The sequence below is a fragment of the Fringilla coelebs genome (genome assembly GCF_963513975.1).
Source record: "Fringilla coelebs genome assembly, chromosome: 3".
NCBI lineage: Eukaryota > Metazoa > Chordata > Aves > Passeriformes > Fringillidae > Fringilla > Fringilla coelebs.
The window spans coordinates 60,117,030-60,137,708 of NC_140030.1; positions in this window are offsets into that span (position 1 = coordinate 60,117,030).

The following is a 20,679-nucleotide window of genomic DNA, read 5'->3' on the forward strand; positions in this document are numbered from 1 at the left end:
TAAAGCAACATCACATCTTTGCCATGGCTCTACATTGGGGTCGTTTAATCTCTAACCAATATAGAGACATAAAAAAAAGAGCAATACTGAGGCAGGATGTGGCTCTCTCTACACAACTGAGGAGGAAGTAATCTTTCCACTAACCTTGTTGATGATCTAAAAAAAAATAGCATGGTCTATTGCTCATGTGTCAGGAAAGAGTTAGTACCCATGTTATGTAAGACATCTGTTGAGCCCACTTTATATCAGACCAAGGCCAAAACTGATCACCTAGTAAGAGCTTGGGCTAGGTAAAATAATTTACAAAGTTATGTGTATTATTCTGCAGCAAGTTGATAGGGGTAATGAACCAACCCTCTTTTCTTCCTACATTGTGGGAGGAGTTGGGAAGTTAATGGTGGAAGGAGGGGCAGTTTCTCTACAGCCAGACCTGTATTTAGTCTGCCTGGATAAAATCAGTGGGAAATCTCTAACAAAATAACTGATGGGTTTTTTTTTTTAATTAAGATGCATTTTTCATTGTCTTTCTGACTATTCCTGAAAACTGAGGTAAATTTTCAACAAATTAGCACTAAGCCTGGGATTCTGAAACTTCCGATTGTGTTTTAGCGCTGTTCAGAAACCCAGCTTCATCCTATAAAAAAATATGTGTTCTGCTCCACACAAGAGAAAACTCTTATCCCCAAATGCAGCAATAAAATGCATCATGATTCACAAAATTGCCTTCTCAAATTTTGTTGATCTATAAACACATAAAAACAACCTCTTTCTGCAAAGCATAGCGTTTGGAGTCAGATAGGTACTTTATGAAATAAACAAACAGTTTTCAGTAAAACTGTTTCTATTTCAAACCAATAGAAAACTTATATTTAAATGAATCTACCACAAAATTCATAAAATGTCTCACCAGCACAATTTGGATTCAATTTTCCATGAGAATACAACACATTAGCAAGTCTCCAGTGGCAAACCTTTTTTCAAGAAGTGAATTAAAGTTTCCTTCACTGAAAACTCTTTTATAAAAAAGTCAATAATCTTTTATATCAGTGGACCTGGGTGAACATTGATTAGAAGATACTTTAAAGTTTCACTCTTCCAGAGATTCTGCCCAGCACAGAGCAAAGAGAAAACTGTGGAAGGCAGAGTTGTTACCAATAAAACAAGGGATGCAACAGGAGTTTCAGATGTGAATATTCTACAACTAGCAAACATAGCCACTGAACAGTCTGAAACTAAGCCAAATGTCATGATTTTGCTTTTAACAATGCTGGATATTTTTCTGTAATTTTAAATTTCCTAATGGGAAGTGATTTATTTCATTATCACGGGTACAACTGAAAAGCTGAGAACATCAGATGTATTTGTATTTCTTCTTTCCAAGGGAAATCTGAGAGCAGTAGTTCTTAGAAAGCTCTGGGATAACTGCAAAACATACACTTTTGTACAAGAGTGGTAATAGAGAGTAGGTTTTAATTTTTTTGGCAGTCTTTGGTTTGCTAAGGACTGAACAGGATGGGCCAGTGATCCTGCAGAACTACACAGACTTCAAACTTGCTATCTATTATCCGGCACTTGGCAAACACGCCATGAGTGAGTTGCAGAGGAGCCTGTACAACTGTGCATTGTTCATTGCCACTTCTGTGCCAGGCCAGCTCCAGAGATGAGCAAAAACGTGTGAGAGAAGTGACAACTTCAGCAGACGTTTCTGTCAGTCCAGGCGTCCTTTCTTCCCAGAGAATCACAGCATGATTAAGACTGAAGGACTCCAGGAGGTCAAGTCCACTCTCCACCTGCAACTGGTTTTCCAGGACTGTTTCCAGATGGCTTTTGCATTTCATTGGGCATGGAGACACCCCAGTCTCTCTGAGCAAGCTGTGACAGTGCCCAGTCATCCTCACAGTATAAAAGTTTTCCTGATTTCAGAGGGAACCTCTTGTGTTTTGGTTTGTGTGCATGACTTCTAGTCCTGTCTTTGGGCACTACTGAAAAGAGTCATAGAATCATTCAGGTTGGAAAAGACCTTTAAAATCTTCAAGTCCAACCATCAACTTAGCACCACCACCATGTTGGCCATTAAACTGCGTTCTCTTCTTTGGATCTTCAGGTATTTATTTACATGGGTAAGAGTCTCCCTGAGCCTGTTTTCCAAGCTAAACAGACTCAGCCCACTTAATCTTTCCTCTTATCTGCCATGCTGCAGTCCCTTATTATTCTTCTGGCCCTTCCTTGGGCCTCTTCAGTATATAATGTGTTTCTTATATTAAGGAGTCATTCTAGGGGTGGCTTCAGCAGCACTAAATAAATTATGACCTCCCTTGACCTGCTGGCAATACTTTGTCTGATGCAGCCAAAGACACCATTTCCCTTCTCTGCATCATGAGCACATTGTTGGGAGTTGGGTGGGAATGGAGGTTTTTGGGTTTTTTAAGATTCCCAAGCCGTTCTCTGCAAAGCTACGTTCTAGCTCTATGGCCCCCAGCACATACTGGTTTCCCCTAGCAGTATCATTTGTGCTCAAATGGAATAACAACAGGGGATAGAAGTCAGAGGGCTGCAAAGGCTTTGGTAGTCTCTGGATAACATCCTGGATCCTGGCCCCTCCCAGGCAGAAAACAACTCTGGATGGTTGGTCAGGCCTACAGATGGGTCCTTTGTCCCTTGCAGCAGGGAGTCACACACTGCAGGGTCTCATCTTTTCTTCTTGGCAGACCTGCATGGTTTACAGTCAAGTGAACCACGTTGTTTTCTAGGGGACACATCTGGCTCCTCTTCAATTATGAGGGCAGTCAGCCTGTTCTTAGATGAGGCAGGAGCTTCCTCTTGATACAAGAAGTCATCAACTTCCATCCTTCCAATTCTCCAGAGGTTTTTCTTACTTTGAGAGAGGGCACAGACACTGCCTGCTTATCCATTGCAGGTGGACTCTGGTGGTCTTCATGCTGTTGTGTCTCAGAGAAGACCCTATTTCTCTCCCTTCCACTTTCTCTGATGCTGCACAGTTTGCACACTTCCTCCTGAACCTCCTCCACTTCTCAGCACAGCTCCTCCAAGATGCCCTGCAGGACCAGGAGACATCGCCCTCGGCCTCAGGGAGCGGGTTCTGACACCTGCTGAAGTCTGGCACCTGGAGGGCTGCAGCCGCTCTGTGTGGAAGCCTCTGCCCTAGCAGGGACAGCTGTTCCTACACCTTCTGGGGAAACTGCCCTGCTGCCACCATGTCTAAGACTGCTACAGCCCCACATTTCAGTGGAGGCCCCCTTATTTCACTCCTTCTTCCCACCCAGCTGCACAACCTGACGGCTCTGCTGGCTGCTCTCAGGGCAGATCCCTCCCAAACACCAGTTAAAGGACTCTTGACCCTTCCTAGTCAGAGGGACCTGCATCAAAGGCTCCAGGAATCCTGGGTCAGGGGCAGCCTGCAAACTCTCCAAGAATAAAATGGGGTGAAATAGGCAGGTGAGGCTGTTTCAGGGGAAAGAAAAAAAAAGTCTACTTGGTAAAGCAGGGGCATTGGGCTAATACTAAAAACAGGCTTCATGTCTCAAGAAGTTTGACTCACAATGCATGAGTCTGAGAAGGCACCAAAGGCAGCTATGATCAACAGATATATTCTACAGAGCTGGACTTTCTTGAAGCTTCCCAAGGGTTAGACTGTGTGGCTAAGAAAATCCTTTGCTAAGCTCATGTGTTTAGGTTACAGTTATCTCATCTACTGAGGGGTAGGATTTGGAGGTGAGGGCACCCCTGGCATCAGGCACATGCAGTAGATTTCAGTTTATCCTTATAGCAGAACTGGGGCAACCTCCCTGCTTGGGCTGGCCCATAATAAAGATCCTGTTTGCAGATTGATGCTGTTGTGCATCTTTTATACTGTTCATGGCCTTTGTGACTTCAAGGGTATAACCCCAACATATGACCTCTGCAGATGCTCAATAACTCTGTCATAGCTTCAAGTATACTTACAAGAGTATTGCCATCAGCTTCCATGAATGGTTTCAAAGCTCAATGGAAAAGCTGTTAAAAGAGAAAATTTTGTGTACTTAAGCTCTGTATTATATTTTCATATAACATAGGTCTTGTCACTAGAGTAAAAAAAATGCTTTCAAACATTTTGTCTTTCTAACTCTACCTTCTGACTTCTCCCAACCCCTGAGAAAAAAAATTTTCAAAGACAATCCTATGTTATGTAAACTGATTTTACTGATTTAGAAATCAACAAGTAGTAAGCAGCATTAACTCAAAAGTATCCAAGCTTATTTTTATGAAATAAACAGAACAAAGCTCATGGATTTGGCCAGGGGTTGCTTTGTGCTTGGTTGTGATAAGTTTTGGAGTTGGGTGGGAATGGAGGTTTTTGGGGCTTTAGGAGGAAATGCAAGAGAGAGAATAAATAAATAAAATTTGGAGTGGATTTTTTGGTTCATTTTGGTCTTTAGTCTGAAAGAAATCTATAGGACTTAGATACCTGCTTTGGTTAATTCCCAGCATTTCCTGGGAATAAAAATCAGGTAACCTTCTGGTTCTCCTGAACGGGATGAGTTCTCATACTGGAGTACTCATTTTATAATGGGTTGAAATTTTCCTTTCTGGAGACCAAAATCTGTGCAGTCCAACAGCAGACACTGGATCTATTTCCCAAAGCCACCAGGTTAGTAGGCATCCATTCAGGGGGCAGATGAGGTGATTTCATTTGGTTAACACAAGCACTTGTCAGCTCCCTGTGGGATTTTCCTTTGGTTGGTAGAATGGGCAGATGATGAATTGGAGCAGTACAAGATGAATGAAAACATACCAGTGTTTTGGTGCCAGCAAAGTTCCTATGAAACTCACCCCTCTGCATGTGAAAGAATCATGGAGGAAAATGGGAGAGGATACAAAATTCTGCTGAAGCAAGCAAGAAGGGATTTCCAGAAATAGAGCCACACTTCAGAAGAATTTCTAACAAGAACATTTTCCTGTTACTAGAACCAGTTATTTAAGATATGTGCCACTCCTCATACATAATATTTGTCTTAGTTTGAAAATAAAATCTTAAAAAAGAAAATAAAAACCCACCTACTGGCTTCCAGCAATTTCAAACCAAAAATAGAAAGGCAAACAAATACATATTTTTCTGGCTGCCAGCCATTTCTGTTCAAAAGTAGAAAGAAACACTTTCTATAAGTAGCTCAAGTTGAAGTAATATCATGATGAGGAGCGATGTTATGGCCAATAATTTCAAGGATGTTTAGAAATCATAGCTAGTACAAACAAGCAGAGGAAACACCTTGAGTTATACAAGTAAATTAACATTGAGCCTCAAATACAGAGCAAGAAAGAAAGGGAATAACAGAGCATATCACAGTAATTATTGTGACGTGGCCTTTTTCCTGTCATTTCTTAATTTCATGTGCGCCTTGGGTTTGGGGAGGAACTGCACAGCTTTGACTCACACAGTACCAGGAGCGAGGGGAGAAGCATTAGTTAACTGGCAAGGCAATGTTTCCTCCTGCGTGCTTTGTGCCAAAGGAGTCAAAATGGATTTCAGCTAAACCTTCTCTGTGGCTTTAACTCAAACGTTTGTTTAGTTTCCAGAAACTGGACAAGCAGTTTTGAGCCAGCACCCAGCGTTCAAAAGCAGCATTGACTTCTGTCCCATTCTAGTTAAAGAATATAATTTATTGTTCCCCGTGTAATGAAAGATACTTGAAAAATCACACAGTCACTGCACAAATAACCCTTAGACACTTAACCTGAGTTTGTTTCTTCTAAGAAAGTCCAACCTGAGTGAGATTAGTTCCTCTGTGAAAAGGATTAGGATTTTTTATATCCACTCAAGTGTACTCAACTGTTTCAAAACTAGCATTTCAGAAGGGCATAACCTGCTTATGTCTGCACTAGAACAAAATAAGTGATTCTTTTCAGTTTTGTGCAGGTTTACTGTGGGAAAACTATCCTTTCTAGACAGTCAGGTGAATTAGGAGAAGGAGCTGGATAAATCAGATAGAGCCAATCCACCCTAGTGGATGGCCCAGCATGACTCTGCAGGGGCTGTCTCTGGGAACCACAGCCCCCTGCCCCTCAATAAGCCCCTCACACAGGCTGCAGCTGGGATCTCATGATGGGCACTGCCCTCACTTTTCCCTCTGTGTGCTGGCAGTGGTCACACCACGGCAGCCCAGGGGCGTGCTCAGGGCTGGCAGCTTGGCTGACAGAAAGACTTGTGGGGCCACAAAAGCTACACCTGAGCTCAAGAGCTTTGCAAGTCAGTGAGAGGTTGTAAGAGACAAGCCTTCAGTTCATATCATCAACAAGGTGTCCTGACTCCTAGCTGGAGCAGCTGCAGCAGCAGAAGACTCAGCTCATTTCACAGCACTCACAGCCTGAAGACCTGTGTGCATCCTTGTCCTGAATGGAATGGAAGTTGACAAGGGATTTCACCCCTAAAGGTGTATGTGGGATTCTAGCCCTCTTCCCAAAACTCTCCACTTGCAACAAGATAAATTCTAGGAACAGAAGGAGAGAAAAACCCTCCAGTCTATGGATTAAGGTACCCACATGGAAAACTTGTAATAGGATTGCAGTCTGCTGTAATGGATGCTTAATTTGCTAAAATTAAAATGTGGAGCAAATCAAAGGGAGAAAATTAAACACAGTAAATGCTCTCCCACTTCAGATGGCTTCAGAAACAGTAAAACACTCTTGAATCTCCCATTTTCTGGAGGCTAAACTCTAATGGATGTACTCAATAAAAGCAAAGGGGATTGATTTATATTATCCGTTTGTAAACAATATCTATATTTCTTTGGCTTTTCTAGGAGTTATCTGAACCACCTGATTTTATTTCAGTCTGAATTGAATACAATGTCAAATGTGGTTTCAGTTAAAAGATTTCTAAATCAAGTTCTTGATGGATTTTTAAATTTTTCATTTAACAACTGAATATTAAGTATCAGTGGGCATAGTTTTATTAGTCTCACTTCATCCTTGCTTTTTTAAGAAGAGTAATAAACAAGTAGGTATGTGAGCAATAAGCTGATGCAACAAACATGGAAATGTGGCAGGTGTCTTATCAGAAATATCTTGCAGTAATAGATAGAGGTAGTCTATTTGACTCATCATCTCTCCTAAAATATATAGAAATATTTATAAATATTAAATTTAATTTGAAAGGGTGGGAAAAAGGAAAAAAAAAATAATAAAGAGAACACTGAGGTTCCAATGACTCTAATTGCAAAAATCAATCTTAATTCATTAGTAATATTCCTCTTGGGAAAATCAAAATCCACAAGGCCTTATGCTGTCTCTTGCCAATTACAAGCTACAGTGAGTATGTCAATCTGCCAGACATGCCTTCCAGGCATCTCTCAGATGACATTCAGAGTGGACATATGCCTTCCTGCTTCTGACCAAAATATTTGATATCTGCAACGTGGCTCAGACTATTTGTGTTACAGAAGCACCCAAAATGTGGATAGCTAAGCTCCTGTTTGGGTGGCATTGACACAGACTACTCCAAAAGGAAATTTCTGTTTTACCAAGCACCAAACCAGGGCTGCAGACAACCTGGAAAATGAGCTCTGAGCCTTCTGTTTACATTTCTCACACTGGTCACCAGCTTTAACCCCTGTGCTTGTTTTCTGTTCGTCTGGCTGCCTGCAGCAATCTGCGCTTCAACGGGCAATGAATTGACAGGTGATATGAAACTAGTGAGAGTGGTACAAAGTTTCCCCCCAAAAATCAATGATTACTTAATCACATATTTCACCAGACATTAGGAATAACATTGCCCCAATTTACAGCAGTGCTTGAAGCACTGTCCTGTGGCAAGGAGACAGCCTTACATAATAGTCCTAAATTATCACCTTACCTCTAACTGGGGTTCTTGCAACAATGCAGGGGAAAAATTATCACAGCGATTGCAAGCTCTTAAATGTCCTTAGGCTTACTAGAGATCAATTTAATCTGACAGAACCTTACCATTAACCACTAATTAGTCAGCTCTAGTCAGGTACTTAACTGGTTAATCAGCTATCTAAATTGACTGTCTAACTTGTACTAGGAGTTTCTTGGCCTGCAGATTTTCTCTCACATACAGGCTCACCAGGGAAGATGGATATTAAGGTGGTACTTTGCCTTGGGGCAACATCAAATAGACACTAAGGTAATTTTCACAAAAGTTCATGGACCCATTCCCATCCTGGATAAGGTTGCCCCACCTACTTTGGTCCCCATGACCTCATGTTCCTAACTGCAGATGAAATTACAGATTCACTATTGGCATCAGAAAGAGCAAGTCTATGAAAATATAGTCAGAAGACACAATTTTTAGAGTATACATTCAGCTTTGGCCACAATGGGTAACTTTAACCTTTTGTATAAGCATTACACTTTGAAAAGACCAAAGGGCTCTTTTCACAGGCTCAGCAGCAAGAAACTGCATTTTTCACATCTAGTATATTTATATTTTATAATACCATTGGTTATAACATTGTTTTCAAATGCATTTGGAATTACTCCATCCCCTCATGTGAAAGCAATTCAGAAAGATGACTTCTGACTCTGTTTGGGAGAAGGCCAGGAAAAACTGGAACAAAGTTCACTGCTCCCGTGTTGGAGACAGAAAGGGTCTGGAGACATCGCCCTGCTTGGATCATGGCCAGGTCCTGTCAGCCCGGCTGGGAAGCCCAAGGGCAGCAGGGCTATATGTGCTGACAGCTCTGAGCAAGCAGTTGCAGGAGTCAGTGCTCCCTGCCTTCAGGAGAAGAGGGGCAGGAAAGAAAGAGGAAGTTCAGCAAAAGGAAGACATGCTCCAGCTGCCTCTATGGCCTCCCAGACTAAACTGAGAAAACAAAATGGCATGCTTAATGAAGTGTGTCTGCCCCACATTCCTTGCAGTGTTGAACTCCTAGTGCTGCTATGCTTGAAGGCCAGGGAAGAGTTTGCAGAAATGTTGGGTGCAATGCTACAATTCCTGCCTCCCAGCTGGCTTTTAGTTTTTGCTGTGGCAGGCAATGAAAGCAGGCGAAGTTTAGCTCTCTGCAAAACTGGATGAAGAGTTAGTGCACTGAAAGGGTAAGGAAACAACTCCAGGGATAAAGAAGCACTTCCCTGATGTTCTTCTCTCCTCCAAAGATGCACAGGTTTTTGCTAGTCCAGAAGATGAAACACAGAAGGTAGGAAGAGGAAAAAAGTAAAAAACCTATAGACCCTCCTGAAACAACAATCTAAGGTGTTTCTCTCAAAGCGAGTCCCTTGTGAAAAGATACAGATGAGGAGAGAGGAAACATAATTTCCTCCTCTATTTCTTCTGATCAGCTGATCAGCAAAGACAGTTTTGAGGGAACAATGCAAGGTCCAGTACAATAAAGAGAGAACAAGGGCATGACTCACCCTAGCACAGAGGTTCAGAACTTCTGCTCTGCTTGCAAATTCAGATTATTGCAGTGACAAGAACCTGAGACATCCTCACCGGAAGGCAGTTCTGAATACCCTTTGCTGTCATGGCATTGCAGGAGCTTTATACATCCAGTGGAAGGTAAAAATTGCAGGACCATGCTTTCAACTTCTGCATGTGAGAGCAAGAGCCAGCAAAAATTTTTACTCTTTGCACTCTCTGAAGCTTAGAGGTAAGTCCTGTTTCTTCCGCCAAGGAAACATTCATTGTATCAACAGCACTATACAAAAGGCCAGCATTCACACTTCCAGGGACATCTCAAGAGAACAGATTTTAAAAATCAAAGTAAAATCATTATGTTGATGATTATGAGGATGAAATAGGAAAGAAATAACTGGGGGACTTGTTGCTTCTTCCCTCAAAGAATTCCACTCCACATTCATAAAGTTCTCAGGAAACTGAAGTCTCAAGAGTCCTGTCTGGTTCTTCATTAAGAGATCAGGAGCAATGAAGAGTTTATCTTCCTCCCACACATCAGAGCACAGCAAATACATGTGCTGCACTCAAACATCACCTCTGCAATAAGGCAATCCCAGTGGGGAGAGGCAGAGCAAGGATAAACTGCCCTGGCAAGTTTCACCAAAGGAGGGTGGAACTGCTTCTGCTCACCACGTCATCTGCTGAGCCATACAGATTTGCAAGTGGCCTCCTTTTTCCTGTGGCTGAAAGGCATTTCCCTAGGAATAAGAGAATGGAAAAACTGGACTGCTGACATCCCAGCTTCTCCAGAGAAATTTAGCCAGAACCCATTCCTCCATTCAACATCCATGTGCTAATATACAGCTTAGGATTTCTCCAGTCTAGGAAGGCAGGCCAGTGAGCTGGGCAGGCAACTGGGAGCCAAATGCTGTTCTTAGCATGTCTGAGTTAGACCAGATATGGACTACTGAGAGGCAGAAAAAATCATCTCTAGGATTAAAGCTCAAAGATATGATAAGAAGGTACTCTTGGAAATATTTTTCCCTGAAATCCAATTTAATTATCAAGTAGCTTGCTTGCTTCTAGACTGTTTCAGCAGTAGATTTGTGTTTCTTTTAAACAGATTAATTCTCATCTTCAGTTGCTACCAGCCATACTTACTTTGACTTACATTTGCAATGAGGAAGAGGAAAAAGCCTCTTCACCACAAAAAAGAGCACAGTAAGTAACATCTGCTAGAATACAGACCCTCATCAGTGTGAAAAGGTAGTCTTGTTTAAGGTGGGTAGCATAACAAGCTGCTTGGCCCTGAGAGCAGCAATAGAACAGAAAAAAACCCCTATGACTGGTTGCAAATGATGGCTGCATGCAAATGATCACTGCAGTACTTTTCTTCAGCCTTCAGCACCTGTAGGCATTCAGGATTTAGTGATTCTTGTTGATGAAACACCACAGCCTTTGCCAGAACATCTGCACAAAGAAATAAATCATTAGAGATAACTACTCGCTGCTCCTGCAAATGCAGATCTGACTACATCAGACACTTGCTCGTTGAATCTTACAGAAATGAACACTTTTCTTCACTCCTTTCCTGTAGTGTTGCCCTCACTGTAGTGAAATCTGAAATGAAAACAGTGAGCCTTTTTCTAAAGGAGAAACCCATATGTTAAAATTACTTACATAGAACTAAAAACTGAACAACTTCTTTCACAGAAACAATTTCTAAGTTTTCCCAGAATGTGTGGATTTTCTTTTATGTCATAATCTGTATTTCACCAAAATTTTGTACTTATGTTCCAACATCCTGTGGTTGTTCTCACGACAGTCCACACCAAGTTAATCTGTGTGTCTTATTTTTCTTCTAAGGAGATACTTCCTGTCTTCTCTGGTTTTTTTCTAAAATGTTCCCAGCTCTTTATGTCCTTTTATATTTAAAAGAGTGCATTTCAATATAGAGCACCTCCATTTTTTCATAGTTCTTATTATACACATATTTTGAAGCTTTATAGAAGAAAAGCAAATAGTCAAAATAAATTCTTGACTCCTCAGTCATGAAAAATAATAATCAAGACAATATAAAATTAGGATTATCACCTATTTGTACATCTCACAGGGATTGCAGCGTCAGTAGTTACTCTTATTTCTATGATCCTCTTTAAATTATTTTAACTTCTTACTTCAGTTTTTCCTCTCATTGGCAACAGAGCCCTCATGGTAGTAAAAGTAATGAATGAGAGGTAAATGCTTGAAGAAAAGCAACGCCACATTTGGTATTTCCCATTGCAGCTGAGCTCTGATTTATACCAATACCAATATGATTTCCAAAGTTAAGTATGTTCTGATTGAAAATACTTATTTTTCAAATTTTATTACTGTCCTTAAATTTCAATTTTATAACTTATGTACAATTAAGTAATAATATAAAATTCATCCAAATTCATAAGAAGGTTGGCACAAGAAACCGACTTCTCATAAATTGGGCAGATTTTGACCAACAGTCTGTGATTTATTGAGATTAATGAGGATGAAAAAAAATGCAAGCTATTCCAAACCGCTTCAGAGGACTCCTTTTCAATATGTTTGTGTTATTTTTTTTTTAAATGTTTGCCACTCCAGAATTTAAGCCCCAATTCTTAGTAGGAAATGAAGACCTGGCCACAGGGATAGGATGAAAGAATGCTGAAAATTGAATGTTGAATTCAAGGTAGCCAAGGCTGAAACTCCACAGAGTCAGGTCAGAAGGCTGAACAGCTGCTCAAACTGGATGTCAGTCAAGTTTTCAGCACATTTCATAATGTGTTCCTTGTGCAACAAATTTGTTCCTACTTTGTCACGTCCTTAAAAGCAAAAGAAGAGGAAGCAGCAGCAGAGGAAAGCTGTGGACTCCAGCTGAGCACCCACTGTCCTTGCACATCCACAGGCAGCAGTGTAGAACCCAAATATAATATCATGACATAGTATAAAGTCATATTATGACCCAAAATTAGGAGCAACATATCTCCACATGCTGAGCAGCTGTCTCTGAAGCTGTACCAAGGTTTCCATCAGGAGAAAAACAGGCCAGAAGACAACTACCACCTGGAAGTCTATCTGATCAGAAATCACTGAAGTGGAGGAACTGGAAAAAGCCCTATGGACTCAGCAATTAATCAGTACAAGACCGAGTCTTTTCTGTGGGTTAGAAACCCAAGACCACAGTTCAATTGCTCTGATTCACTGTGTTTCTAGGATTTTATCTTCATAAGGCATCTTTGCATTTAATTTCTTTTTCATTTGGAAATGAAGTGTATGCCAGGTACAGACAGCACATCCAGAACACAGAAAACTGCTGGAGGGTCTTGCTTACCCCTGCAGTGGCGTGTACTACACGGCAATTTAGAATACAGATTCAATCTTCATCTCAACATTGCTTCAAGTGTGCTGGTAGCACTTGGGCAAAACCCCCAAGACCCCAAGTAGATACACAATAAAAAAACACAACTGGAAAAGAAAAATACAGTGAACTAAATTCCTAGAAAATAAATAAATAAATAAATAAATAAATAAATAAATAAATAAATAAATAGTGATAATTTCTGATTTTCCATTTCAGCTCTCTTCCCTCCTAAAATTCCATATTTTGCCCATATCTGTAGAGATGTTAAACAACCAGTTTGGGAAATGCTGCATCTTACTAAATACAAACATCCTCACACTGTTGCTTTCTGAGAAAAATTTACGATTTGACATCATCTCCTTTCTCCTTGCTCTTTGTAAGATCCACACAAATCATTTAAAGACTCTAATAGGGGGAGCTGCAGAAAGCTCAGACAATAAGCAAATTACTGTGTATTAGCTGAGACACATTAACTATGAAGGAGCTTTAAGGCAAACTGAATTGCCTAGCAGTTGTCTTGGCTTTAGATTAAGAGAAAATAAGCACAATTAATATGACTCAGCTGGTACGGGATTTTGATGGTGCTTGTACCCAGAAGCTGCTCCCAGAAGAACCTGGTAGACTTGGATTCACCATGGAATAAGAGCATGAGAGCTCCCTTGAGACCTTGCAAGGAGGAACAAGGATAAAAAAACAGCCAAACAATGTAAAAAAGCAGAGAAACATGTCAAGTGATTCACAGCATCACCACACAAGTATAGTTTGAAGAAACTTTTCTGAAGTGTTAGCAACAGGGATTGCACAAGCTTGCTTCCATTACAATGGACCGTGCGCTCTGTAGGAACAGGGAAGAAAAGACGGCTCTCTTTGCAGGTTCAAGACAAGATACAGCAGGAGGATGTAGGCAGGAATCAGACAGACTCCAAGATAACAGCGGGACAACAACCACCAGAATCATATTTTGGGTCTCTGTAAGCCTGAGGACAGGCATTGTCAAAGGTTTGTGCTAGCACCAGAGCAAGGGCTTTGAAAAATAATGAGATGATATATATTCAAATACTTGTAAAACTAAGAGAGGGATCCCAGGGAGTTCAAAATGAGAGTTCAAGCTCAGTATGTTTAATGCTTCTCAGAAGTATAAATAAATAAGATAGGAGATTCATCAATGAACCAGAGTAGGAAAATTAGCCTTGCAGTGAATTTCTCATTTGATATGAGGTGATGAAATTACTTTGTCAAGGCCAGATAATAGGAGATTTCAGTAAAAGTGACATTAGATAATGACACTTGGATAAGAGTACATTACTGTGTATGGAGAGTGAAGGCATTTGAAAGTTTATGTGAAATTTAAACAATAGCTTGGAAATGAGAACAAAGAACTAAAGGAAGTCCTTAGACTATGATAGCATTATCAGTATGATATCATTGCCAGCAATGAGCGAGTATGACCTAAGAAAGGTAGAAGTTGATCATGCTGGCTGGATTCAACTAGAGGCTGAGCCATGACATACCAGAGAGACAGGCCTGCATTTGGTCAAAAAAAAAAAAAAAAAGAAAAGAAAAGAAAACAAAACAAAACAAAAAAGATCCAAACAGACAAAAAACCAACTCTGTGTTTAGGATTTGATCTGTCCTTCACAGGAAGATATTTGTGAATAAAATCACTTGGGCAAAATGTGCAGAGGAGTGGATCAGAGTACAGTAGAGATTAGATCATAAACGGAATGTTGAGGTATATCAGGACCTCCTGAAAGACATTTTGCACATGTTTTCAGAAAACAGATGGAGAACCATTGGAAGATAGAATCACAGGTGGAAGGTTTTAAGAGGAGATTTTCAGATAAAATTGAAGGTAATGGCCAGGACAAAATGAAGGCAGAGTGGACAGGATTTTGTTCATTGATGGTAGTCAATAGAAGAAATAAGAATATGCTAGCTGAGAAAGAGAGGAAAACTAGAGGAGGTTTTGGAGAAAAGCAAGGTAGAGAAGTCAAAGGAAGATGAGCTCTGCCCTGATGAGGAAGCCATATCTGCAGAAGAAGCAGTTAAAGAAGTAGGTGAGTCAAGGCCCTGTCATTATGCTGATTTTTTTTTTCTTCCCCCCTAGAAGCAACCCACAAGAGCTGTTTGGAGAGAAAGGACAGAAGAATATGGGGACAACTGAAAGCACAAGCACAGGGAAAGCATGACTCAGCTGAGCCAGAGGCAGGGGATAGAGCTGGAGGAGGACAGACACAGCCTATTCACAAGATTTATGTCACAGATGCCCCATAGCAAAAGCAAAAGAAACAGACACTGGAGGACAGCCAGACTGTAACTTGATGATAGGAAAGAGAAGTGAGCAATTAAAGGGTAGAGGAGGCTGCAAAAGAGAAATATTTTTAGAAAGGCATGTCGCTAAGGCATAAACGCAGCGCACACACTTTGATGAGCTGTCTGTAACTGCAAATACTGCTTTCCAGAGAAACTCTTAAGAGAAAAAAACGTGGCTCTCCTTCAGGCAAGAAGGAACTGAGATGCAGAAAGGGGTAATAGGTACAGTTTCACATGCAACATTACCTCTGTGCCCATCTCCCTGTCTAGTGATGGTGCAACACTCAGCATGATTTTATCAGCATTAAGCAACGCATCAGGAAGGACACCTTCTCCAGACATGAAACCAGTACCTGCTACACTGGTCTGTAAACAGCCCTCATGAGTTAACAGGGGCTGGAGTGACTCCTTGAAGAGAGTTCTGTGCACAAAACAGTGAAACTATTCAGCATGTCATGCACTGACAGCCCTTTCCTTGGTCCCTGCTCCTACCACAGTATCCAACAGGGACTGAGAATCTCCTAGGATCCCCCCCTGACAAGCTGGTGAGCAGCAGGCTGCAAATCCATGCCATTTAGTCAAGTGAGTGCACAACACTGTTGTCTGCAAAGTGCCCTGCAGCTGTGTCCTTATCCACAGCAGACCTTATCCCACCAACCCATAACCAAGTCAGTATTACTTTAGAGCGATCATGGGGGAGGGTGTAAGGGATGGACTTGTGGGGCAAGGGGAAACATCTGAAATCAACAAGGACAAAACAGAGAATCTTAAAAATTAAGGAAGCCCTTCAGCCTGTATTGGCTTGATGCTTTCTTCCACCATCTTGTAGGGACTGCACAGGGCTGGTGGAGAGCCTGCCATGCTGAGCAGGCAGCACCCAGCTGCTGCACCTACAAGGAAATACACTCACAGAGGTGAGAAGCAAATGTTGTGTTCTGGCAACTAGACAGCCCTGCAAGAAGTCAGGTCTCCCAGTATGCATGGAGACAAGGAGCAAACAGCTAGAACCCAAAGTTCACATGAACATTAGCAGCCTGGCATTAATAGCTCTTGCCATTTTTAAGGTGAAATAGAGCCTTCCACCATCCTGTGATGGAAAAGGGACAGCAGGGAGGCAGCATGTTGGGCAAAGTGAAGGGGATGCAGCATTTGAAAGCAGACAGCTTCAGCATGGCTGACCCGAGGCACACAGCCTCCACATGGCACAGGACTTACACCTGGTGACATTGTGTGCAGCTCTGCCACCAGAGTCAGCACCAAGAGGGGGGCACTGTGGGAATCTCTTTTCCACAGAGGTGGTTCCTGCATCTAGAAAGTTTCACCACAGGGGAGGGTACAAAAAGGCCATTCCATAAGAAGTCACAAAACAATTTCTCTCTTCTTTTTGAACTGTCACAAACCATTGAATATTGGCATAACTGGCAGATGGGAAAATCCTGCCAAACTGAACTGCAGTTCCTGCATGGGGATAATAAACCATCCAATAAACCCAATTAATACTACTGAGCCCTACACTTCAGAAGAACTCATTGAAAGAAAGTAGGTAAGTGAATAATTAAACTGGAAGCTCATCTCCTCTTTCTCCAGAGGCACATTTTGTTGAGGAAAACTCGAATCCAGAGATAAAGTCATGGGTTTGGGTTTTCTGTTTCAGCACAAAGGACGGGAGATTCTAATTCCAGCTGTCCTTTTGTATGGGCAAGCCCATTCACACAGCACTTTAGCCATGTCTTTACTCATTCAATTTAATGTGCATGAGAGAAACATTAAAACTAATGGACTCTAAAATTCTTTTCACATTGAAAACAGAAATAATTCTGCTCAGTGCTGTCACCACAGCACAATAAAATCTACTCCCATATTGCACCCTAAATTCTCTTCACACAACACTGTATTTGCACATTTTTCTCTAGGAACCCAAAATCAATAAGGCAATTGCTTCAATTTCCATATTACACATTTGTCTTCACAAATATCAGATTTACATGAACAGGCATGAATAGATTGTCACCATGTCCCTTGATGGATCTTAAAACTTAACTGAATTAAACTTGTCCAGAAGAGAGCAATTCATATGCATGTTGTCCCTTGCCCTCACTCAAAAAACATTTTTTCTAATTATTTCATTATTTTTTAGTGATCCATTTGCATTTTTAACCAAAGCAGAGAGGAGGATGGTAGAACATGAGATCTTTTACACAGGCCTTTAAAAACAGAAAGCTACTTGCTCCTTTGAACTTCCTTATTGTACCAAGTGAACATTGTTTCTTATCAGCTAAAACTATACCGTCTTTAAAAAAGAAAAAGAAAATAGATGTGACTAGACAGAAATAACTATTTGTCACTTAAGCAAAAAAAAAAAAAATTAGCCACAACCTTACCAGCAAGGAATTCTGACGAATAGCCACGCTTGTCCTGTCAGCTCCATACACCTTGCAAAGCAGAGAGGAAACTCTTACAGAAATCAGTTGCAATGCTGAAATTGCCCAAGAGGAAACTTATGTCTCTTTTACAAGCCATGACTACACAAACCACAAGTCAGACATCAAAGCAAGTGCTAAAAGCCTTGCCTGCCAGAAGTGTTAATGCTAGAACCCAGACGTGGAAATGGGATAGGAGATGCAAATAAAATATCAGAAATATTCCCAGATAGCTAATTTTTAAATATTTTTTGTTTGTTTCCCAAATAGATATTGGTTTGAAAAACGTACTCTCACACATTCCTGAGCAGAGTCTTGAGGGAGACAGAAGAAATCATGCAACAGTGCCCATGACAAATGGCACTCTCAAAGCCTCAGCACAGCCTGTCTTGCTAACACATTCCTCAGAGCATCTCTCCAGTCCCAGTCTCCTGGGGGCCCCAGCGTTCCCTCCTGAACCCCAAGGTGTGGTAGAGCCTGAACCCAGCCACACCAAGGCCAGGGAGACCTTGGGACAAAAGGGAAGACGGGACATGAAGTGCTGTCGGTTTGGTTTTTCTGGGTCATCTGCAAGGTGTGTCCCAGGAAACCCCATCCAAGCAGGGATGACAGCAAGATCTGCAGACAAGCACATGGATCTAGTAGTCTCAGATCAACCACCTTTAGTTACCACATTTCCTTTTCAACTAACCAACAGAGTGGTAAGCTAAAATTAACAACCTTGTTAAAAATATGAGGAAGATGCCTCTGTAAGTTACATGTTCACTAGGCTTGTGGAAAAAAGGAAATGAAAATTCAGGACCTTGTATTTTTGAGTACTTTTCTGGCTTATGTATTCAACAGTTTTACCCAAAGGTATGTGGACTTCAAGAATGAATAAAGATCTAGCAGAAATATGCAAGTAACTTTTCATTGCTCTATCTACACAGCTTTTATTTCACATATCTCACTAGTCTATAAAGACAGAGTATTCACTCTGTTAAATTTCATCCTTCTTCAAAGAGATAGGCATTGCTAAAAATAAGGCAGGCCATCACATACTTTGAAATTACTTTTTCCTTCTTAACTCCCTGGAATATTACAGACCAGTTTCCTCAAAGTAGGATGGAAGGATACTGCTGCTTAGGGATTCTCCTGCATTTTCTCAGCTCTCTTTCCCTGTCACAGCAAAATTCCAGGGTCCAGAGTCAGGTAAAGGAGATACACAGAGATCTCCATGCTTTACTATTCATGACACTGAAATTACAGTGCCACCTGTAGGACATCCAAAAAAAAAATTAATTTGGGTCTTCCTGGTGCCACGAACGCCAGTTATAATTATAGGGCTTTCTAGTAGTCTTGGCAGAAGTGTAGGAAAATAAAAAACAGATGACTCACATCAGTCTACAGGGAGTTACTTGAAAGCTTTGTTCACATAGAGCAACATGCATCAGCACATCCAGAAGAAGATATTTTGCTATAAAGATGAATTTTTTGTGGAAGGAGGACGTGCCAGCACAATGCATTCATAGTCCGTCCATTTCAGAGCTTGTGCCAGCGTAGGCAGGAGAGATCTGCCACATCCTCAACCACTTCCAGCTGAGAGAGACATCAGCCTTGAATCTAAAGAAAGTTTCCATTGTGGCTGCATACTTTTTGTTTGTTTGTTTTTACCTTTTCCATTCTCAATTTAGTTTTTAACTGTGGACCATGTTAACCCAGTGCATCACATTGCATTGACTGGTATTTTCATTGCATTTGTATGTTACTTTGCACCAGCATTGAAAACCACTCATATATCCTTCAAAATATACTAATGAACCTATTTTATATTGCTTTCCCTTTTCTTTTTTCTTTCTTTACCAAGAAAGTATTTTTCCACTTTTCTAACCCATAGCTAAGGCAATGCCTGTAAAGTCTTCTCTCCAATGTATCATTTCAGGACAGAAGGTAAGACCTTCTGTCCTGAAATGATAATAAGAGCAAGCAGATGCACCTTTGTAGCTACATTTCCATTAATAACATTTGAAGTGGAAAGTACTCAACTGATTTACTTAATAGCTCTGTTGCTGCAAATGAACTTAAAAAGTGGCAGTGTACAACATGTTCAAGGGCAGTTTATGCTAAATGCTCAGCTGTCGTTAGAAGCAGAACAAAATAGTTTGACACATGAGGAAGGGAATGGTGAATAATAGATTTAGGAATGCTTTTGTTTGGATCAATGGCAGTTTTGTGTGGAATATTACATAACATAACCATCACCAACACACACTAGAAAGAATCTGTAAGACTAAAGAGAAAAGAGTGAAAAGAATGGTCAAGAACTACCAAGGGGAAAAAAGCTCTAGTAAGAAGATGGATTTTAATACAAACATGTATTTTAATACAAACAATGAATGCATTGTAGTGTGGATTGACTGATAAGGAGTTCAGCATAAATAGTTTTGATTATGATTTATATAGGGAAAACACATCTCTTTCTCAGTCATGTAGAACAAAAAGGGAAGGGACAAACAATAAAAGGTGATAAAATGAAGAGAAGAGGATACAAGCAGAGTGTTTGGACCTTTGGTACAGAATTGAAAATATTACTCTGTGAAACGGGGCAAATAGTGATTTAATTTGTGTAGAGAGCAGTAAACTAAGTAGTTTTCAGAAATATCAGGTCAAAATATTCACGGCAAATTTCACAGCATAAAAACATTATTCTGTTTTACTAGCTTCTTATGGCCACAGCAGTGGCAAAGAGCCAGAAATTGTCACTAACTTTTGAGGTTACAACACAGGAATAAAATTTGCAGTAGGATAAGTGATGCAGAGTTAAAAGAAATTATCTATATAGTTGTGCAAATACAGGCTGTAGAAATCACGAGGTTTCCACACAGGTAGTTATGGAAGGCTGGAGCAGACAAAGGATTTCTGAAGGGACTTCCTGCAAACATAGCTACAAGGGCACAGGAAAACTTGCAGAGAGGAACAAAAAATATTTAGGAATTTCCAATTCCTGTTTCTCTGGCAATCTGCCTGTGAGGAAATAAAGGATTGTTATATTGTAAAAATCAGAATCATATGTACCGGGGCACATGTGAACATGAGGACAGCTCACAGAGATGCGTGACACTAGGTAAAAGCAGGCAGGTCAAACTACTTTTCCATTGTGCTCCTGGTAGATTTGGGAATTGCACAATATAAACATATTTGTGTGGTTAAAAACTCAAGACACAGCATCTGTATTT